Source organism: Dermochelys coriacea, chromosome 5, assembly GCF_009764565.3.
Source record: "Dermochelys coriacea isolate rDerCor1 chromosome 5, rDerCor1.pri.v4, whole genome shotgun sequence".
NCBI classification, from domain to species: Eukaryota; Metazoa; Chordata; order Testudines; family Dermochelyidae; genus Dermochelys; species Dermochelys coriacea.
The window spans coordinates 122,113,191-122,136,990 of NC_050072.1; the positions used below are offsets into that span (position 1 = coordinate 122,113,191).

The 23,800-nt window shown below is 44.7% G+C and overlaps 1 long non-coding RNA gene across 1 annotated transcript; it reads left to right on the top strand.

Annotated features, from left to right (window-relative positions):
* Positions 1–5,430: 5,430 nt before the first annotated feature.
* On the top strand, positions 5,431–22,209 carry LOC119855947. The gene is made up of 3 exons (XR_005293082.1): positions 5,431–5,917; positions 14,870–14,937; positions 20,087–22,209. It is a non-coding gene; the product is annotated as an uncharacterized LOC119855947 (long non-coding RNA).
* Positions 22,210–23,800: the final 1,591 nt, after the last annotated feature.

Below are 23,800 nucleotides of genomic sequence, written 5' to 3' on the forward strand. Positions count from 1 at the left end.
TGCCCAAGCTCCTTGCCTTAGGGCCCAAACCAACTCCCATTGAAATCAATGACAGTCGCTCCACTGACTGAAAGGGAATTGGATCATGTATTTTCTTCCTATTTGGCCCCCTTTGCCATGCCACTCTCCTCGCACCCTCCTCTAGTGCACACCAATCTCCTTCCATCCGCACCTTCAGGGCACTGCTGAAAACTCATCTCTTCCAGGACACGCTCGAGCTGTGGCAGCCCCACCCTCACTTTGGGGTGGTCTGTCTTGTTTGTTCTGTAGGGGCCAAATTATGAGGTCAGTTGCACTGGCATAAATCCAGAATAACTCTGTTATTCCATGGACGCTGCTACATGCAAAGCCTGTTTGAAAATCAGGCCACTTACGAAGTTGCTTATTTTTGGGGTTAGGAGCCTGTCTTAATTCTCCCAAGTCTGAAAATCTTGCCCTTCGATTGCATGTCTTCTGAGTCAGGGTTCTGGTGTTTGTCTGGCACTGACCAATCGCTGTACAATGATGTGGACATTTATGATGCTATAGAAATGATGAATAATCATATTTCATGCAGCATCTTTCATATGCAGTTATTTCTTTGGACTTAATTCTTGTCAGCTACTTAATTCTTTCTTAAATGAAGGATTTCTGCAAAAATTAAGTATACTTTGTGCTCTTCAGCAGTCCTAACTGCATCCAATCTATCACAGAGAAAATGGTACCTACATCTACTTCAGTTTCTCCTTATTTAGTTCTTCTCACCACTGCAGACAATTCCATATGATCAATTATTTTGTTTACTTACTAGAACTGGTAGAAAATGTCTCTTATTTTCCAAGAAAAATTGGAAGGAAACAACTTTTTTTTGTTTTCCTCAACATTTTTTAATGGGATGTTTCAGATTTTTGTCAAAAAATATCCCCAAACTGAGCATTTTTCAGTTGTTGAAAACTGAAATAAACAAAAAAAATGAAGAAAAAATAAATAGGATTTTTTGGTGAATCCCCCCAGAATTAATCAAAAATTGTTATTTAAAAAACAAGTTGAAATTTTTTCATCCAGCTCTATTATTATTCTTTAAGGCCTAACAGTGTTTACATTTATCAGAAAAGTGAGCCTGTGGTTATACATTGTACAACTGGTAAAGTTACATGTTGTTAAACCAAAGTGCAAGGTTTTTGTTTTGTCTGCCCTCCTCTGTTATTCATGCACCTTGTTACAGCATTACAAGAACAGAAAGAAAGCCCTGAAGAACTCTGCGTAGCTTTCAGAGTAGCAGCCGTGTTAGTCTGTATTCGCAAAAAGAAAAGGAGTACTTGTGGCACGTGAGAGACTAACAAATTTATTTGAGCATAAGCTTTCGTGAACTACAGTTCACTTCATCGGATGCATTCAGTCAGCTTCATCGGATGTGTAGCTTGAAATCTTGTCTCTGTCACCACCCGAAGTTGGTCCAATAAAAGTTATTACCTCACCCACCTGTCTCTCGAATATCCTGGGACCAACATGGCTACTACAACTCTTCAGGCAAGAACAGTTCTGTGAGAAGAATCACGACTGCTGTTTTTCTGACACTCTTTAGAAATTTCCACTCATTAATTTCCACTCTGTAATCTCAACCTCTCTACACAGACATCACTGAAGCACTGACTTTTGAACCCCAGCAATATTCCTCAGTGATTTTGCTGCCATGACTGACAAACCAACATTGATTAAGGGAAATCTGAGGATGGTGAAGAGGCCCATTGAGGAAATTAAAATCCTGAGAGTCAGCATGGAGGCTACTTAAGCAACCCCGAGCTCTTAGAGAAAACAGACATACCTCCTAAACCGGAAAGGAAGCAAGATGAGAAGTAACAAAATAAATTAAATGGTTCAATGGCAAAGTTTGAGATGTTCAAGCCAAAGCCAGATCCTCCAGAAATAAAGGCAAACACATAGTTGAGCTCCCAATTGCAAGTGTGCATGCAAATTAGACAGGCGATTGCACTCTGAGCTTTTTTCAAATACATGACTACCCAACCAACTAAAGATCAAAGCACAGAATTGGGAATCAGAGTCTTTTGGTTCTACTCCTGGTATTACCATTGCCTCACTGTGCAAGCATAGGCAAGTCTCTTAATCTATCTTTGCCTCAATTCCCCCATCAGTAAAATGGAGATACCTTTACCTCATAGATGTGTTCCGCGGCTAAATTAATCAGTGTTGGTAAGCGCTTTGGGATCCTCAGTTGGCAGGTGGCATAGAAGCGCAGAGTGCTGTATTGTTATTAAACGGGAAGCTGTTCAGCTTGCATGTATAGGAGCTTTGCAGAGATCAAGTGAGGGTGAAAGAAGAGAAAATGAACCATGGAAGAGCAGCAATGATGATGGACACTTAAAGGCACCAACTGAAACATCAAAGGAGCACTGAATTCAACAAGGCAGCTGTTGTCTTTCATGAAGCCCAAAGCTCTAGATCTATGCTTATAAAGTACATTAGATTGTATTTCTTTATATGTACATGTCTCAGCAAATGCCATGTTCAAACAGACTTTCCTCTGTAGGTATCCCTGCTAGCTTACCTACCTCTGACTGCATTCTCATCTCTAGACCTGGTGGGAGATCCCCAATACAAAAACTATAATTAGCAGGGGTCCCGTACAGCGGTAGGTTTACTGCTACTGAGGCAACTGCGCTCACAAGTGTAAACCCATGCAAGGAATAATGTTACACTAACATATGGTCAGTTCCCAGGGGGTTGTGCCACTTGTTGTTCTGCTTTTTGTCTTGGAACTTGGAGATATTAAAGCAAGCTGTTTTAAACAATGGCATTGCAAATCACAGATTTGGAGGGAAAAGCATGAGAGTAAATTCCCAGCTCTAGCCCTGACCACCATCAAACATCCAACAATTTCCTCCCACTCAGCAACCCAACAGTCAACTTCTGCTCTCTATCCTCTGTGTCAGACAATTATCAGCATGAGTGAGCATATAGGGTGGGCCACAGACTTGCAGAAGCAAACTAACGATTGCACAGTCTTTTGACACGGTTTTTGGTCACAATCGCCATGTTACTCAAAGATTTGTTACTGAATTTGATCGGATGGTGTCTTGGTTGATCGCCCTTTTCCCTGCTGCTTCAGTAGTCCCTTGCAATGTGGGGTAGTAGCCCCACAACCTTGGGATTAAATCTATAATGTAAGGAGGGCTGCCCTGGTCAGTCCTTGGATGGGATGCCTTCCAAAGAGATTCTCAGGCTTCTCAGAAAGTACTGCTGGTAATTCAGTATGTGCCCACCCTCTCCATTGAGTCAACTTCAGATGAGTGCCAGGATGTTGCACTTAGCAGGTAGGTGCAGAACTCCCTGTGACAGCGTGCTGAGGCCTAACAGATGGGTCAGCAAGACAAGGAAGGTAGTGCTTTTCCTTCCAGACCCCTGACAAATAGGGGCTGAAGGTAACAAGGTCCATAGGTACTAGGATTTTTCTAGTGCACTCTAAGGTGTTGGGGCAGGGGACTTGAATAAATTACATGAAGTGAACACTAAAAGAAGAGAGTCTCAGCGGTTTCTGTGGTGAACAAGGCTGGAGGGAGACTCACACCCTGTGAAATTCCCATTTTAAATCAATGGGAGTTAGGCGCTTAACTCAGAGAGGTACTTTTTATAAATCCCGTAGGCACGTTTGCAGATCTGGCCCATTGTACGTTAGAGTTGTCCTCTTTTGGATAAGACATAGAACTAATCTCCCGTTTCCCACTTGTGACCCTTCAAGAGTCCATGTCGCTTTTTGCAAGCGTGGAGGTGTTAGCCAAATTCTAATTTGGGCAATTAAATTCTCCCTCCTCACATTTGCCCTGCAGTTTCAGGTAGACAGGGTGTTCTTCATTTCCTGCACTAGACTGTTGCATAGAGATGTTGTGTGCTGTTGAACAGCTCCACATTCTATCCTACACATGACTGTATTTCAGTTGTGAGTGAATAGATACTCATCTATGGAAAGGTTCTGGGGGCTGTATAAGTGTGAGAGACTATTTCTGTAAATGTTTGACTAAGAGACAGCAAAAAGTAAAGAATGACAGCAATCCAAAGACTATGCAAAACTGAGCACTCCCATTTATTATCCACACCAGCTATTCTAGCACAGATTACACAAACTCAAACAGCCTCAGCTGGTATAGCCTTTCTCAGGAGGCATTGGTTACTGCCTTCCCACTGTCTACATGCAGAGTTACAGAAGCATCCAATTATATTTAATGAGCAAAGCTATTGGAGCAGTCCCTGCTAAAAGTAACATATGTATCCACACTATTTTATCAAGCAATAAATACCCTAAAAAGATACTCACATACATTTATTGGCCATTACAATGCTGCACGGAGGGTTGAGGATGTAGGCGCCTTGCACTGGCCAGCCATAGTTGTAGCGCCTATACTCATGTGGAGCCCCCGATCTAAAGCCCACTGAGGGCAATGGAAAGATTCCAGACCATGAGTTGATGTCTACACCAAACCCTGGGACATGGGTCCATACTCTATCTTCATGGCGCTGGATCACAGCAAATAAAGAATAGAGACAGCATTATCTCCTGCATGGGACTTTTCATTTCTCTGGCTGGAATGCAGCTGTATTTTAATGTGCTTGTACTGGATTTTCTGTGAGGAGGGCTGGCCACAAGTACCCCAGTGTCAGAACTGAAATGATGTATTTACTTGCAATATGTGATTCAGTGACTGAAGCGGGAGATTGCAGCAGCCTAATAAACTTCGACTGATCATTGTGTATGCTTGAGCAACTCATGAATTCCATATGTAGGCATGGACAAGGCAGACAAAGCAGGTTCACTAATCTCTGCATGTTAGAACCTGATCTCCAGTTCTTCTGGCACTTTTTAAGATGCTAAATCATGATGATGACAGTCCATGCTGAAAATGTGCACCCCGGATTAAAGCCAGTTGCTCCAGTATATTTAGGCAATTAACAGAGCCAAGTTTCAACACAAAGAGGAGAGCTGAGGTAATTAGCCTTACCTGGTTCCACCTTCAGAAAGGCCTATGCAGCTCCCATCAAAATCAATGGCAGCCGTGCATGAATTTTTGAGTGAAGAACATCTGAGAGTGAAGGCTTGTGGGTCACATATTGTGCATAAACTCTTAATGACAACACAGCTTTATTTTATAATGCTCACAGTGTGTTAGGCACCTTGCACACGATACACAGAGTGAGGATAGGGCCTCCCTCCAGGAGTTTACAATCACAGGGCCTGTCATGGGCTGTGTGGCCCTTTGAGGCAAGCTGGGCTCAGCCTTGCCTGTGAGTAAGCAGCGAGCCCTCAGCCTCAGTGATCAGCTGGTAACATATAGGCTAATTAGTGACCTCCACTGGGTGTAATAGGGCTTAATTAGAAACTGTCTCCAGCTGTGGTGATGAAGCAGGGAGCACTTAAATAGAGCTGAGGAATTTAGTAGAGAAAGGAAAACCCTGGATGGAGAAGCTAGGGGTGTTCCCCCTGCAACTGGCCCTAGGAAGGCCAGTAGACTGAGGCTCTCTGGGGATCCTACTGGAATCCAGGAAGTGGGTGGGCTACTAAAGAACCTCCCCCACATCCTAAGGGGAGTATCCACAGGTCTGGGATTCCAAGTGAGTTCTGGGGAATGGGAGGCAGCAAGGGAATCCTGCTGGAGAAAAAAGCAAGATGAGACAAGCTCTGTAGGGACAAAGGGAATAGGCCAAGAAACAGGGCTTTGGTGGAGCCTGAGAAGAGCAGAAGGATTATTAGTTTAGGTATTTGATTTTGGACTTTGAGTTGAACCTTGAGTTACCCCAGAGGGGGGTTGAACTGCATGTGATTTGGCTGAAGAGCTAAGCTGTAGAAGATTTGGAATCGGGGATAGATGGCCAGCAGGAGGCACTGGATCTGAAGATACTGGCCACATTATGTATGGGAGCTCCAAGGGTGAGTGTGCCCCATCACAGGGCTAATCCAGCTCCCACTGGATCCTTCCATTGGCTTAATGGGAATTGGATCAGGCCCTAAGTATGAACTGGTGATGAAGTATGGACATATAACCAACCTCCTGAGTGGAGGGGCAATGAAGGACAAGTGGCTATGTAAACTGACTCAGCCCTTGAGCAAGTTACCTGATCTATTGGCATTATTCCTCTCGGATAATAATATTTAACAGGGCTTGGGGGAGGCTCAATTAGGTACTGTTTGTATGGTACCTTTGAAGGTGAAAGGGGCTAGGTATTGCTAAGGAGCAGTGCTCACTGCCAGACCCAGAATTCTAAATTTCTGGATTACTCTAATTTCTGGGCATCACAAACTCTCTCTATACTCTAACTGTACTAGGGCTGGGGAAATGTTTGGGAACTCCAATCCCAACCCCTTCCACAAAAAGGGATTCTATTTTGAAACTAGTTTCTCTGCCTTTCATTCTTATGCACCAAATTCAGTTCACTGAAGTGTTTCCATCCTGCCCAGCTTTATGCTATTGTAATGGGCATTCACCTTTTGACACCTTTTAATTAATTTAATTAATTTGGCCTCTTAATTAACTGCAATGTGTCTTGGTAGTGATTGGCATGATTAGATTCTTCCCTGCTGCTGCACACAGTTCTATACAAACCTCACTCTGTGTAAAGTGACATCTATGTGTTTTGTGTGGAACCCAAATAGCAGCATGACAAACCCATGTTATCTGACACTCCATTCATAAAAGTATTGGCCCTACCTCAGAATCTGCCATGTTTCTCCTATCATGGATCAAAGGTCAGCACTATTACCATGGTGTCTCAGAGAAACACAAGTGGTTCATCCTTTCCCACATGATTCTGCAACAAGGCAATCAATGGGGAGTATAAAAGGTGTCAAAGTCCATCATGATATCTGACAACATAGGATCCCCGAAGTCTTAATCCTAGCCAGCATCCTGCAAGATGTCTCTGTATCTATTGTGCAGGCCCCCCCCCGCCCCAGTTCATCCCAGGCCAGTCTACATAAATGCTCCCACATGCTTACAAATTGTAAGCCCTAAATTCTATGTTTATGCCAATGTAAATCCTCATGTTTATGAGAGTGCAGAGTCCAATGTCTGCACTTATGGTTTATAGTAAAGGCCCAGAACAGGGTATGGAGGTCAGTTTGGGGATTATCAGTTTTGAGTTTGCAGTAGATGAGAAGGGGGATACTTTGAAGAGAGAGAATTTAATCTCTCACACACAGTAAATTTGATTCTGAAGTTTGTGCTCTGTTTTTACTCAGCCTTTAGTTCGGCAACCCTCTGACTTTGGGATTTCTCCTATAGTTATTAAATGGCACTTTAATGACTTTTCTCTTTGTAGGTTTCAGGTCAGACCATTGGCCCTGCTCTGTCCCCTTTGCATAGCTCTAGAGGCAAAAATGGGTAGGGGGTCTACTTAAATTATGGAAAAAATCATACCATTTTTGTGGATGTTACACATCGGTGAAATTTGCTACTGATGCTGTGACCAACCCATGAAAAATGTGTGATTTCTCCAGTGTTTCTCTGGCCAGGGGCTCAGACCCAAAAAGGGGTTGCAAGCCTATTGGGGGGGCAGGTCACGGAATTGCCCTTACTTCTGTGCTGCTGCTGGCAGCAGCACTACCTGAAGCTGAGTGGTGGATGAGCAGCAATAAAGGCAGTGCCAACGTAGCACAGAAATAAGGCTGGTAATACCATGTCATCATCAGCTCTCTGCCACCTGCTCCTGGTCTTCTGAGCATAGTATGCATTCCAGGTCAGGCTGTGTCTATGGCTGAAGATCACTGAACTCCAGAAATCTTGGGCCTGTGGAATGGCCCTACGGGGGCTGCCACTGTTGGTGCAAGATAGAGCAACCATGAGGCTGCTCTGACTTGTGTTAGGGATCGAATAGCACCCCAATGGTGCCTGAGAGAGGTCCAGAAAGGTGGTGGAAAGCCACCTACGTGCCTCACTCTCCCCAGCTAGGTGCACTGAATACAGCTGAACTGGCTCAGAGGCATCCTAGTGGAGACTGTTACAGATTTGTAGCAAGGGCGCAGACGTAAGGCCTCTGACCAGGCCTTGCTATGATGCTTGGATGTCAGCATCACAAAATCCATCTTGTCAAACAAGGAGATAATTGCATCTGGCAAAGTATGAAACGAATGCTGACACTTTCTAGTAAGTCCGGGAATTACAGGAGCGACTCTCACCGTGACTGTCTCTCAATCACGTTCTGGTCTGTCTCTTTTGCTCTGGCAGACGTTTATCCTCCTTGCTGGGGCTGTTTGTACCCCTGTCTCATACTGCCTGCCTCCCCTCTGGTGATCTTTGTCTCTCTCTCTCTGGAAGTTCTGCCTGGAACAGCTTCTCTTGTGTGTCATCGTTTTCTATTCCCCAGCAGACAACAGAGCTAGACGCATGCGAGCAGCTGGAGGATGGGCATGACCTGAAGATCCTACGTGCCGTGAGAGCCTGCTCCTCCCTTGGCAGTGTGCCCAGGGCAGTGCTGGGCCACAGGAAATACTTGTATTGTTGAGCAATCCCAAGTTATTAAACAAGCATGTAGACAGGTGCAGGGCATCGTTTCAGAGGTGTGTAATAAATACACATGCCAGAGCAGGTTCAAGTAAAGAGTGATGTTACATCAGTGTGTATAAACATTTATCTTTAAAGAGCAAACGCTCAGCGCTCATTCCCTTAGTCCTGTATGGCTGTAATTAGAGATGGGTGAACTCAGTGATGCAGCATGGACTGTAGTCATCATGATTTAGCATCTTAAAAAGATAGTGCCAGAAGAATTGGAGATCGGGTTCTGACATGCAGAGATTAGTGAACCTGCTTTGTCTGCCTTGTCCATGCTTACATATGGAATTCATGAGTCGCTCAAGCATACACCATGATCAGTCGAGGCTTATTAGGCTGCTGCAATCTCCCGTTTCAGCAGCTGCTGTGCCAAGATGTTTCAGTGATGAAGTGCTGAGTCAAGTAAATTTCCCCCCCCCCAAATTTGTCAGGCGTGCTAAAGCAGCCACCAATCTGCCAATATTCCAGTCAATGGCAGAAGAATTCAGACAAGTGGGGAGTGGATCTATACTAGAAGCCTGCAAATGAGATACAGCAGTATCAGCCTTAGTAACTCGTCCAGAATTGATATTCTCCGTCATGACCAAGGAAGAGGAGATGTTCCAGAAATAACACTTACTACTGGAGTGAGTGGTTACTGACCTCTGCCATGTGATGGGGCATGAATCTCTGTAACACTGACTCAGGTCAGTCAACTAAGGCAAGAAAATAAAGCTTTGTCTATCACTGCACTGCTGTGTTACATCGGATATTTGGACACCTCTGAGTAGAAGAGTACTCAAGGTCCCATAGGGCAGGCTGGATATTTTGTTATTGGTTAACAGTGGCTAACACAAAGCTCCAGACAGTACAAATTCCACTTAAAAGTGGTGCCAAGAGGAGAAATGTTGAGCAAGTTTAAAATGGTAATAGCAAATTAGCTGGTATCATGATACACTTCCTGGATGTACTGTGTTTGGGCACTGGTAGTAACATTATAACACATGAGGCAAGGAGTCAAGATAAGGGATACCTGAAAACTTGACAAGGAGTAGGTGTCTCTGTGGTGGTCAGTTTTTACCTAGTAGAGCCTGACTTCATTGTTAATTATCCTGGTGCAGAGAACATGATAATGACATTGCATTTATGTGACACTATCCCAAAGATTCCCTAATGAAGTGGATAAAGCCTGAGTAGGTAAAGAGCCTCTTTACCTTTTCTCTTAAGCCATTTGCTTCCCTTGGTAGTGTTTCTGATTATATGTGGAATCACTGCCATCTTAAAAGGCAGGCATTTATTAAAGAAAATTGCCACAAACAAATAGGCTTCCACTCAGCTTGAGTTCCAGCTTTGTCTCTGTTATTTACCAGACACGCCACACTTGGATTTCTAGCCATGACAAAGAGACATCTGGTCACTGATTCTCATATTTTGTGGGGAAGGGGGGAGCTGGCTTTGCAAAGCTGATGTAGTTTTGCTTCTCATTTTGTCTAACCCCCAAACTTCAGGGAGTTCATAAACTCCAAAGCTTTAAGAGATCACTATGATCACCTAGTCTGACTGCCTTATTAGCACAGGCAATAGAACTTCCCCAAAATAATATCTAGAGCAGATTTTTTTTAAAAAAAAAAAATCCAATTGTGATTTAAAACCCGTCAGTGATGGAGAATCTATCACAACCCTTGGTTCTGTTCTGGGCAGTTAGCAAAGGTGGGTTTGTTTGGCAAAAGCAAACCTCAGATAGCTCAGTTCTGGGTCTTCATTTTAGCTGAATCCTTAAGTTTTCCCCTTGCACTTGGTTAATTTCCAGGAGAGAGGACTGGAAGGCTATGGGCTTCCTGCATGGGGCACAAGTGGGTTGGCCTCATTGCATGTGTGATAGAAGGGATAGTACGCACTATGGCTACATGCAGCTTCCCTCCGCCCCTGCCTCTTATCCCTGTGTTATCTTCCATGCTGTTGCCAAGGCCTGCAATACTGTACTGTCCCCTCCCCGATGTGTCTGACGTCTACCCTTTCTCTTCATTCAAATGCCTCTTGAAAGCTTCTTTATCCTATGAGGTCCACAAGCGCCAGCTGGCCATGCCAGTAAAACATGGCCACATGTAGCAAAGAGTTAGCTCTCAGACCCTGATACTGCAATCGGATGTGTGTGTGTAGGCCCTTATTCCCATGCAGAATCCACTGAAATCCATGGTCTCCACATGAACACAGGGATCCACTAGCAGGTTTGGAGCCTAAATTAGAATCATCCACTTGGTCTCCCAGTGTGTTCTTGCATTGTTCATCTATTTAAAATGTAAGCTGCTCAGGGCAGAGACCATGGGTGAAATCCTATTTCCACCGAAGTCAATGGGAGCTTTGACATTTACTTAAAAGGGTGCAGGATTTCACCCCATAACTTTATGCATTATATGGGGCCAAGCACAGTCTCAGAACTTAATAAATAAATCATAGTTATCGTTGTTGTTTATAATAATACATAACAGACTCTGGAATTCTCTTTTGAGAACACTCGTGACCTTCATTACTATACCTTTGAATATGACACAGCAACCTGAAACCCAAAAGAAAGACAATGGAGGCCTTGTAAAAGTCCCACATAGCTTGGCTTTATTGAAAAGAGAGCGAAAAATAAATAAGCAGGCTGCTGTACGCATAGGAGAGGCTTGTAGGATAGAGGAACTGAGCTCCGTGTACAAATACTAAAGCTTCTGAGCGGCCCATTTGTTTCAGTGTACCATTTTTAATCTGATCCTTCTGTTAGTCGCTTAGGGAATTTCCTACACATGGCAAAAATGTGTGTGTGTTTGTTCCTATGTGAGCAGCCTTTTAGATTCTGAACTCTTCCACCCCTCTGGCCTTTCCAAAGAGAGCAAAATCGACAAAGAAGAAAGAAGTTTGTTTCCTCTGTTCAGTCACAGTCCGTTGTTTCTAAAACCAGCACAAATACAGAACTTACTCTGAGACCCAAAAGCAATGTTAAATCTAGATGGGGTTTAGATTGAGGAAAGCTGGCTGAATGATTCATTTCCAAAATCCCCACAAATATTATTTGTATTTATATTTTCAAATAGTTTTTTTCATTATAAAATCAGATCTTCTTTAAAAATAGACTTACACCAGATGAAATAAAATATTAGATACCAAAATAATTACAGTAAAATATATCCAGGAGAACCATTAGGTCATTGTTTTATGGTTCGGTACCTGCTCTGGGTCAGGTACCAGATACCCTTGAGTGCTATTTCAAAAGCCAACATTTGGCTGCTTTATCCAGCACTTGGATATTAGGGTTATGGTTGCTCTGGAAAGATGGATGGAAAAATGTAAGGGTATTTTAAATTTACTTTTTAAAGTAACCTGTTAAAATGACCTGTTGATCTGAAAAGTGCAGTGATCAGTTTCCATATCACTTATTTCTTTCTCATAGAAGATCGCCAGTTCCTTTCTGGTTACTTTTTGTTTTGTGGATCTCTACCAGGTACGATAGCTACTGTGATAGTGCACACAGGAGAGCAGTGTTAGGCCATCGGTGAACCTTCATCATGTGAATCCAAAGAAGTGGATGAAACTTCTTCTGATAATGGTAGCTGGCTGACATAGCTCATCACACGATGTGGCAAATTCCAGTTTTCTCTCCCAGTACTGGGAGGCTGTGTTGATGGTGAGAGTGACCATCTCATCCCCTTATGATCTTTAATCCTGCGTGGGGAGTGCCTCACAGGGTGTCTGGTATCTGACCCAATCTGTGTGCTGTGTCTCATGCCCATTCACTATGTGCCATCCCGTGAATGAGTGAGACACTGTGTGTAAGTGAGAGCATGAGAATCTAGGCCAGAGAGTGTCTGTGTGTGCAGAATGGAGATACGGAGAATCCTGGGGACAGCCCTTGTTGCAACATTTCCTAGGTAATGGTTTTTATAATTGAAAAATGGCCTTTATGGGGGGGGGGGAATGGAAAATGCAATAATCATTTCACTAATGTTTTCAACAAAATGTATTTAAAAATAGAAAAAGATTGTGAATTCTTAAAAAAATATTAAAATTGGGTCCTTGTGAAACACTTAAAAAAAACCTTTCATGTTTAAAAAAAATTCATAAATTGTTTTACATTTTTCAACTAATTCTCCTCTGGTGTAAAAAACTGAAAGACAGCAAGTGTGTGTGTATGTGGGGGGGGGGCAACTTCTCAGCAGGTGAAAATCAGTGTAACTTTATTGATTTCAGTGTAGCTGCACTAATTTACACCAGCTGAGGATCTGACCCAGAGACCTGAATGTGCGTGCAAGTGAGGACATGCAGGCAGGAGGCTGTGGGGGAAATCATGCCAGAAATAAAGACAGTGCTGCTTTTCTACCGGATCAGTGGCTTTTGATCATGTGGAGCCTGTGAATTTATGTTATGATGAGGGAATCAAATGTGGGAAATGACGCTCCGTGTAGATGGACAGATCGTCTTTCATGCGGTGGTGTAATTTTATGCTTCTGAGTTATGAAGAAGGGGGAAGAGCAGCAGTAGTGTACCATAATGGGCTTTCTGCCACTGCCAGGATTTACAATCAGCTCCTTGTTTCATGGCAGGATTCCTGCAGCCTTTCCTGACTTAACATACACAGCTACACTTTAAATGACTTAGAAAAGGACCAGATGGCTGACAACAACCCATCACTTTCTCCTCTTGCAAAGAGAGGGGATCTCAGCAGAGTTTTCCTGTGCTATTCTCTATCTGAGCTGGGCTGAGAGTGAGGTGAGAACAGGGCATTCAAGAGACAAAGGGCACAATTATGGGACAGCAGAGAGCATTCTGGGAAAGGTCTGTCACAGAAAGTGTTCTTCTGATTCCTCAGCACTGCAGAAGGGCCACAGGGGTGGGGCATCTTTAGGATGGAGTGTTCCAAAGGAACAGGACCATTTCTGGGGGGAGATGCTCCACACCTGCATCCCACTGGGATAAACCACCCCCTTCCTCCCAAATAAATCAGCACATTTTATCATAAAAGAGATGTGAAAATGGGGTTGCCCTCAAGAGCACTCGGAAACGAGGAGCCACATAGACAACCAGAACTGCACATGGTATCTGTGGATACCCTCCACAAACAACCCCTTTACACTGAAAACAACCAGCCCCTGCCATCATTGCCTAAGCCCTTCACATGAGTTTCACACTGTGATGATGGAGCTCTGGCACTCTAAATGCCTGGTTGTAGTGGCTGGCACATGGGTGATGTTAACAACCTCTTTGCTCACTGGTATCACAAGAGCTTCTGCTGGGACATCTGGTCTGTGAAGTCCTAATCTTTCAGTTCATTGGTAAAAAATCTTTCCTATGCCATGCAACACTGTAGTTTACTCTTTCTCAGGGCACCAGATTGGCTGCTCCTTTGTTGAGAAGCGTAAGAGGAGCATGGAGAGTTGGAATCCAAGTTATATTTATATGAAATGACAAATATTATGAAATGAAAATATTTGCCATTAAAACATACATGGGGGATTTGTTTAAATCACTCTGACATGGTATGTAAATAATGCCCACAGAAGCTCAAGTAAATAACTTGGTTCCCATGCATGGGGAACTCAAGAGAAAGCTGGGCTTTTGCCCAGAGCCAGGGGTCTCCAGAGTGGCAGTATAAAATAATAATATAGTCTCACATGCTTTATGTCCATAGCCTGGGCCCGCCATATTTTGACATTACGTGGGGCTGCCTTAAACTGAAACTGATGTGGCCCAAATAATGACTGATGGACAATTCTTAGGGTAAGGGACAGGTCATGTTACTACTTGCATTTGTACAAGGCTGGCACAATGAAGCCCCAGTCCTGACAGGGGCCCTTTCTCGCTTCCACCTAACGAATAAACCAGTCTGTGATTATTATTCATTGATGGTGACAGAGGTGGTGGTAGTGAGTTGAGTCTCATTTGCATATCAGTTAATTAATTGCACCTCTCACACAAATCAGATGGGAACCCGACACACAGCCAGCGCCTGCTGCATGCAATACCCCGTGCACGTGTCTGGCCATTATCAGACAAAATGCTTTCGATCCGCCAAGCAGCACCACTGTAGCAGAGGAGGTTGCAATTCAGGGCATGTCTACACAGTAAAAGCTGCGCATTGGCTAGCGCAGGAAACAATAGCGGTGAAGACAGGACAGCCTGGGCCTCAGGGTGAGCTAGCCAGCAAAGTGCACACCAGGGTCCATGCTGCGCGGATGTCCATGCCACGCTGTCCTCACCACTATTGTCATCTGCGCTGTCTCCATGCAGACTCGGTGGGCTACCCCAAGCACAGCTTTTGCTACGTGGACATCTGCTCAGGTTCTCGATCTTAATCTACTGTTCCCTTTCTTCCCAAGCCTGCTGGGGCCAGGAGGGCCATGGAGGCAGTTTGCTCGGGCTCTGCGGGCAGGAAGGCGCACCCAAGGTGAGAGATTATGGCCGTCTATCTCTTTCGGAAGGAGGATTGTGCCAGCACATATAGTTATTTGTTTTGTACTGCCCATCGTCCTGATAATGACGAAGGTTTCAGTTGGCAGCGTTAGCACACCCGGCGGCCTTTGCGATATGCTTTTCAGGGACAGTCTTTTAATCTGTGCTGGTACAGTTCCTAGAACAACTGGGCCCCAATCTAGGTTGGGGACATCTTGGCACTACTGTAATATGAATACTCAATCTTTCAGACATGTACCGAGACCTCTGTGTGTCAAAATTCTCATAGACAAACTTTGGGAAACATCTATGTAACCAAGGAGAACTAATAGGTTTCAGAGTAGCAGCCGTGTTAGTCTGTATTCGCAAAAAGAAAAGGAGTACTTGTGGCACCTTAGAGACTAACAAATTTATTAGAGCATAAGCTTTCGTGAGCTACAGCTCACTTCATCGGATGCATCCGATGAAGTGAGCTGTAGCTCACGAAAGCTTATGTTCTAATAAATTTGTTAGTCTCTAAGGTGCCACAAGTACTCCTTTTCTTTTCAAGGAGAACTAAAGAAGTGATCAGTAATAGACTGCATGAGTGGCACCCCAGTGCCCCAGTTCTTCCATTTCCTTGTGTGGTAAGTTGTCCATATACGAATGGGCCTGATCCTGCTCTCAGTCAGGTCTTTCCAATGCTTGCTGTGGGAACATAAGCTGGCCATAATACTTTGCTCTGATATAACGCTTTTCATCTGAATATTTCTCAGCACCTCTGTGACATGCAAATTTTATTACCCACTTTTTAGAGAAGGGGAAACTGGGACAGAGAGGCGCTGTTAATCAACGAGAGCAGAGCAAACGGGCAGCAGAGCTGAGAAAAGAATCCCAAACCTTGACTTCAGGTCTCGTGCTCTAGCCACTAATACAACGTTCTTGCTATATTTCACATTATTGTAATAACTCCTCACACTGCTCTAGCACCTGTCAGCCAAGTGTCACCAGGGAAAGGGACCGACAGTTACTCAGAGCTAATGCTTGCCCAGTCTGTTGCTCTGATTTCATCTGCAGAGGAATTTCTTATGTAAGTGTGGAATGGCTGTCATGCCTTTGTGTAGAGCTAGTATTTGTCTTTCAAGATCAGTGTTAGTTTATCCTTGGTGGAACGTACCATTCTCTTTCTCTCATTTGGCCAGGTTCTGAACTTGCAAGTGCTCATAATGTTGTGTTTCACTGCTCAGATTAATAACTAGGCAGGTGTCTCTCTGGGAGCTGCTGAAAAGAAAGGTAAATGTTGATAGAGGGAGGGAAAGACCAGCAATCTTTGTAATGCTGTCATCGGTCATTTTCCTTGCAATTGTTTCAGCAGCGAGTCATCTTATTTGAATGTTTCTTCCTCCATTCAGCCAATTATGTATCACGGGATAGAGATGCATCATGAGGACAAATCTGATCTGCATCACTCTGGACAGGCCAATGACGCTAAATATTTAGACATATGTCTCCATATACACACTGGATTAGAAAACAAATCCTTTTGCCATTAATACTCAGATTTACGAGTTTCTTCCTGACAGAGATTTCTTAGTACTTTATGGGCCCCTTTTCCAGTCATGGGCATGATGGTACTTTCCTGTTCATAAGGTAGACTGGGCTGAAAAAACTCTAAGGCCTATTAATAGCAAAGAGACTGAGGAGTTTATTAGCTCATGAAATGCTTAATACCAAGTTAACAGGAAGGACTTAACTTGATTTTACTAATCTATTTTAGTTTTTATTCCAAGACTCTTGTTCCTGAGCTAAGGCCCTTGAGCTATTATTATGCTGAGATTTACAAATCATAAGTAAAAGGGGGAAAAACAGAAGAGGGAGGGCTGAAAAGGGAAATGCTTTAAAACCCCTTTTGTCCCTTTCCCCCTACATCATCTCATTTTCTCTGCCTTCTCGTTTTCCTTCTACTTTCCCTATTTACTTCTTTTCCTACCTCTTACTGTCCCGCCCACGTACACTCATCTTCTCTCCCAGAATAAGGATAAGATATTTGTTACAATGTTGTGTTTCAAGGCTGAATCAGGAGGGAGGGGCTCGGATTTTCCCAGGGCAGCTACCCTAGGCTGGCCTCCAGGGAGGGATGAGAGGAAGCTGGGGACATAAATCATTCAGGGTTTTAAATTCTTTTCAGTGGTTTCACAGCCCCACTTTCTTGCTTTTTGATCTCCTGGGATTTTTCCTTCCCTTTCATGTTCGTTTGGGAGATTTTCTGCTTACCCTGAAGGGCGTGAGAAGTGGAGGTTTTCAGAGGGCTAGAAAGCTCTGGGTACAGGAGCCAATCAGAGCAATGATAGTAACCAGCCAGAATAGAGAGATCTGCATTGTCTGAAACATGGTTATTGGGATTGTGCATTTCCCTGTTATCTGATTGGCTAACAAAGCTGTCAGTCATTTAGAGTACAGAGTGTTGTAAACTGAGTAATAACTGGAGTGCCACTAAATAAATCAATCCCCAAGAGAGACTATATAAGGGGGAAAGCCAGCAACTGGGCAGTGTCCCTAGAATTCCTAGAACAGAACCCACATTTGCTGACAATCAAAGCGTGCTTCAAGGCCTTTAGAAGGCTATTTGAGAGGCTTTGAAGGCCTCTCTTTTCTGGGTAGGTTGAGTCCATCCTTGTTTGACAATCTGGTGATAGAATCATAGAAGATTAGGGTTGGAAGAGACCTCAGGAGGTAATCTAGTCGAACTCCCTGCTCAAAGCAGAACCAACCCCAAATAAATCATCTCAGCCAAAATGGGCCTTAAAAACCTTTAAGGATGGAGATTCCACCACCTCCCTAGGTAACCCATTCCACTGCTTCACCACCCTCCTCGTGAAATAGTTTTTCCTAATATCCAACCTAGACCTCCCCCACTGCAACTTGAGCCATTGCTCCTTGTTCTGTCATCTGCCGCCACTAAGAACAGCCGAGCTCCATCCTCTTTGGAACCCCCTTTCAGGTAGTTGAAGGCTGCTATCAAATCCCCCCTCACTCTTCTCTTTTGCAGACTAAATAAGCCCAGTTCCCTCAGCCTCTCTTTGTAAGTCTTGTGCCCCAGCCCCCTAATCATTTTCATTTCCCTCTGCTGGACTCTCTCCAATTTGTCCACATCATTTCTGTAGTGGGGGGCCAAAACTGGATGTAGTACTCCAAATATGGCCACACCAATACTGAGTAGAGGAGAATGATCACTTCCCTCGATCTGCTGGCAATGCTTCTACTAATGCAGCACAATATGCCGTTAGCCTTCTTGGCAACAAGGGCACACTATTGTCTCATATCCAGCTTCTCATCCACTGTAGTCCCCAGGTCCTTTTCTGCAGAACTAATGCTTAGCCAGTCAGTCCCCAGCCTGTAGCAGTGCATGGGATTCTTCCATCCTAAGTGCAGGACTCTGCACTTGTCCTTGTTGAACCTTATCAGATTTCTTTTGGTCCAAACCTCCAATTAGTCTAGGTCACTCTTGACCCTATCCCTACCCTCCAGCATATCTAACTCTCCCCCCAGCTTAGTGTCATCTGCAAACTTACTGAGGGTGCAATCCATCCCATCATCCAGATCTCTAATGAAGATGTTAAACAAAACTGGCTGCAGGACCGACCCCGGGGACTCTGCTTCCAACTAGATATTGAGCCGTTGATCACTACCTATTGAGTCTGACAATCTAGCCATCTTTCTATCCACCTTATAGTCCATTCATCCAATCCGTACTTCTTTAACTTGCTGGCAAGAATACTGTGGGAGACCGTATCAAAAGCTTTGCTAAAGTCAAGGTATATCATGTCCACCGCTTTCCCCATATCCACAGAGCCAGTTATCTCATCATAGAAGGATACCAGATTGGTCAGGCATGACTTGCCCTTGGTGAATCCATGTTGACTGTTCTTGATCACCTTCCTCTTCTCCAAGTGCTTCAAAATGGATTCCTTGAGGACCTGCTCCATGATTTTTCCAGGGACTGAGGTGAGGCTGACCTGTCCCCAGATTCTCCTTCTTCCCGTTTTTAAAGATGGGCACTATATTTGCCTTTTTCCAATTGTCCAGGACCTTCCCCAATAGCCACGAGTTTTAAAAGATAATGGCCAGTGGCTCTGCAATCACATCAGCCAACTTCCTCAGCACCCTCAGATGCATTAGATCTGGATGCCTGGACTTTGGCGTGTCCAACTTTTCAAAATAGTCCTTAACCTGTTCTTTCACCACTGAGAGCTGCTCACCTCCTCCCCATACTGTGTTGCCCAGTGCAGCAGTCTGGGAGCTGACCTTGTCTGTGAAGACCGAGGCAAAAAAAGCATTGGGTACTTCAGCTTTTTCCACATCATCCGTCACTAGGTTGCCTTCCCCGATTCAGTAAGGGTCCCACACGTACCCTGACCGTCTTGTTGCTAACATACCTGTAGAAACCCTTCTTGTTACCCTTCACATCCCTTGCTAGCTGCAACTCCAATTGTGCTTTGGCTTTCCTGATTATACCCCTGCTTGCTCGAGCAATATCTTTATACTCCTCCCTAGTCATCTGTCCAAGTTTCCACTTCTTGTAAGCTTCCTTTTGTGTTTAAGCTCACAAAAGATTTCTCTGTTAAGCCAAGCTGGTTGCCTGCCATATTTGCTGTTCTTTCTGCACATTGGGAGGGTTTGTTCCTGTGCCTTCAATAAGTCTTCTTTAAAACTTGACCATCTCATGATCACTGTTGCCCAGGTTGCCACCCACTTCTACTTCCCCTACCAATTCTTCCCTGTTTGTGAGCAGCAGGTCAAGAGGAGCATGGCCCCTAGCTGGTTCCTCCAGCACGTGCACCAGGAAGTTGTCCCCAACACTCTCCAGAAACTTCCTGGATTGTCTGTGCACTGCTGTATTGCTCTCATAGCAGATGTCAGGGTGATTGAATTCCCCCATGAGAACCAGGGCCTGCGATCTGGAAACTTCTCTTAGTTGTCTGAAGGAAGCCTCGTCTACCTCATCCTCCTGGTCTGGTGGTCTATAGCAGACGCCCACCACGACATCACCCTTGTTGCTCTCACCTCTAAACTTTGGTCCATGCTTGAGTTGCTTAGTGTATATTTTACCATTCTGCATGCACTGAGGAAGGTTTTCTGATGGGCCCGTTTTTATACATCTACAGGTTGTTGGTCCCATTTCAGCACAGATGGACAGAAGGGTGCTCACCCACAACAGGAGAGTTGATGATTTGAAGGGATTTGTTGCATCAGACAAGCACAGCTTTGAGTGGAACCAAACTGCTCCCAAGGCAAGGACATCAAGAGGCAGGTCCTTCCCTCTCCTAGCTCTCTAATGGGCAGGCTGAATCTGAGGATGGTGAAGGCTGCTCCTCAGGTGTGGCTGGCCCATTGTCTGGGCTGCTGTGGGGAGGGGTTTGGAACCATTATCCTGCCTCCTCCACATCCCCCCCTGCCCCTCTTGGAGTGAAGTTTATCAAGGAGGATACATGGGTGGGAAAGCATTTGAGATTCCCAAGCATGGGGACCTCAAAGATGACCAGCCTTTATGTGTGGAGTAAAATTGGAGGGAAGGGTGTTTGCAAGGCTCGAACCAGCCCTAAATGTCAAACTCACTAGGCTTGATTCTCATCTCACCTGCACTGGTGTAAAATGGAAGCAATTCTGTTGGAGGCAGTGGGGTTACACACATATAAAACTGGCGTGAACAAGAGGAGAATCAGGCCTATTATCTCCACAGAGTTATAGAAGAGGTGGAGGTGGAAAGGACTCATTTGAGTAGACTTGCCCTGGTAAAAACCTCTCTCTCCTGATCTTTGTACCATACTCATCACCAAAGAGGGGGATGGAGGGGAGAGGAAGAAGAGCCGGGCAGTGGAAATGGACAGGAAAGAGGACCATAGTGGATGGAGAAAGGGATGGGAAACTGGCAATAGAGGGGAGACATTGGGACACGAAGGTGAAAGGAGGAGAAAACACCGAAGATGATAATGATCCCTCCCTCTCTGACACTAACACACTATATTCACAGCCAGCTGTTTAACTTGTATCTGTTCCTGCTACTCAGAAATGTTTTAAAATCCCGGAATGAATCTGGTTCTCCTTTGTACGTACACCCTGTATCCCCCACACATGGGGGCTTCCGCATGGCAGTGGGGGACCATAATAGGCCAGGTGGCAGAAGATGGGTTTCAAAGAGACCAAGCCTTATTTTACTACAAGTGGGAGGCCTGGCTTAGAGAAGTGGCTGCCAGCTCAGTTACCTCCAAGGAGCTCATCCCCTTCCTTAACGCCCAGCACCTTGCACCAGTTCGGTCAACCAGTACTGATGAGGTTACTCTCAAGTCTGGTTGCAGTTTCATTGTGTGACTTGAAAACTCCTTAAGGGTTGAAGCAGCTACCCTGTTTGGGACCTGCTCCTGCTTCCACCAAAGCCATAAAGAGACTTGTCCTTGATTTCTGTGGGAGTATTTTGTTTCCGCAAGGTGCTCATCTAAAGGTGTAAGGAACCCTATGCTTGGTCAGGCCCATGGCATGCTGGGCCACAGCCTCAGCTAGTGATAAAACTACCCCAGTTTACCCCAGCTGAGGATATGGCCCATAGCTTTTAATTTTTAGGGGGGACATTATTTCATTTGGAGGTGACATCTGCACATTCGCTGTTGAAAACCAGGGTAAGGCGATGATGCAGATGGGGAGGGGACCAAAGGCCAGAAGGAATGAAGAGAAGAGAGGATCAGACTGGGAAGGATGAGTGGCGGTGGGAAAGGACTAAAATGGAGACTGGTTGGAAGGAGAATAAGGGTGATGGAGTAGAAATAGAGGGGAGAGAGAAAGCGAGGGAGGAGAAAGAGGAGGGAGACAGGCAATGGAGACATTAGGACACAATGCCAAAGAGGGGAGGAAGAAAACAGTGACTGCTTGTTGTGGTTTCACATTCCAAAGCCTTCAGCCATCCCTTCCCCGTGCGCACGCGGGCTGTCCTGCTCAGACCACGCATGATTGCTGGCAGTCGCTGCTCTTCCAAACAGCACATCTTGAAGGGGCATTCATCCCAAAAGAAAGGGCTGATTGATTAACAAATGCAACAAGGACTCACTGAACAGGACCATCTGGGGAATCCAAAGGGTGGCGCAATTAGTAGCGTGCTGAATATGTGAGGAGCTGGGCTGAGTAAACATGATATGGACACTTCCATCGTTACCCAGCTGGCTGGAGCTGCTTTCAGCAGAGATGGGGCTGTACGTTGTGACAACAGATGCTTATGCAATAAAGACTCCCTCTCTCCAATGCTCTCTTGGTTGTATACTGCTGTAGCTAAGGCCATTAGCATGCAGGCACAGGGCAAACAGAAAAATACTGCCAGCACGTCCACCCTTGCCCTCCAGTGACTCAGCACTGGATAGAGATGCATCATGAGGACAAATCTGATCTGCATCACTCTGGACAGGCCAATGACGCTAAATATTTAGACATATGTCTCCATATACACACTGGATTAGAAAACAAATCCTTTTGCCATTAATACACAGATTTTCAGTGACTCAGCACTCCAACCATTATACAGCCCTGTCCTGGGGTTGAGTGTTGCTGTTGTGGCAAAGTTAATGGCAATTATAAGGAAAATGTCATGTCCTAGGGAGCGCTTGCAGGGGCCTTTAGCCAGCTACAGTCCTACACACTGTGGCATTATCCAGAGGCAAGGGTTTCAAATGGGACACCTTGCCTCAGTTTCCTTATGAGGATAATATTCTTCTTTGTGAAGCACTTTGAGATCTATGGTGAATGTGCTATATAGCATCATTATCTCTTTAAGGTTACATTTTTGACTTGAAATCCGGCTGAGTAAGGATCACAGTCAAGGGAGGTCAGTGATATCTGAAAATGAGTAAGCAGCGCTGACATATAAAGTTGTGTGCAAATCCAGCTTACAGCAGTGCACAGAGGTCAATATGGTAGTGGTTTCAAATCAGTCTAGGCAAGGTAACTCTGCCTACCCATCCCCAATGACTGCAGGATCAGAGCCTCTGGGTATATCTACATTGCACCTGGGAACGAGCCTTCCAACCCGGGACCAGTCTTCTGCTTGCAGGGCTTGCTCTAGCATGCTGCCAATAGCTGTATCGATCTTGCAGCTGGGGCTCTCAAGCTCTGCCTTGCTCCAGGCTTGAAAGCCCAAACTCCAGCCTGAGCTGCAACATCTACACAGCTATTTTTAGCATGCTTGCGCAAGCCCCGCTAGCACAAGTCTGTGGACTCAGGCTAGGAAGCTTGCTCCCAGAGGAAAGTCTTTTGCAAGTGAAACGTGGATTAAAGCCACAGCAATAACCAATCAGAAGCAAAAAGCACTTTCCTTTATCTTTACTCTATTTGCTCAGCTGAGGCAGTGAGTCAAATTCTCCAGCTACTGCTCTGTGATAAGCGTTCCCTCTTTATGGAAGGTCTCAGGCGAAATTAGTGATGTCCTCAGTTTGCTTACACTGTAAACAAAACTCAGTAGGGATCTCAGTGCAAAAGTAGCTACTGCAACATCCTTAAAAGAACATATGAGTTAAATAAGAAAGGTAACGTGGACCAAACAATGCACATAAAGGGCTAGATTCTTAGTCGGTGTAAACAGGCATTGCTTCAGTGGAGTCAATGGACTTGTGACACTGTACCCCATATTTGTGATAGTAATATTATTATAATATGGTTATGGCACAATTATGATGCATTTTGTAGAAGATAAATCATGTGAGGAGTCATTGGGAAAGTTATGATTTGCTGAATATGATTACTCTATTTGTATGCTGGAAAACACCCACAGCCAACCTTTCATGTACAACAATGAAGAAGGCAGACGGGGCTGCTGGCCCATCAGCAAAGACAATGGACAG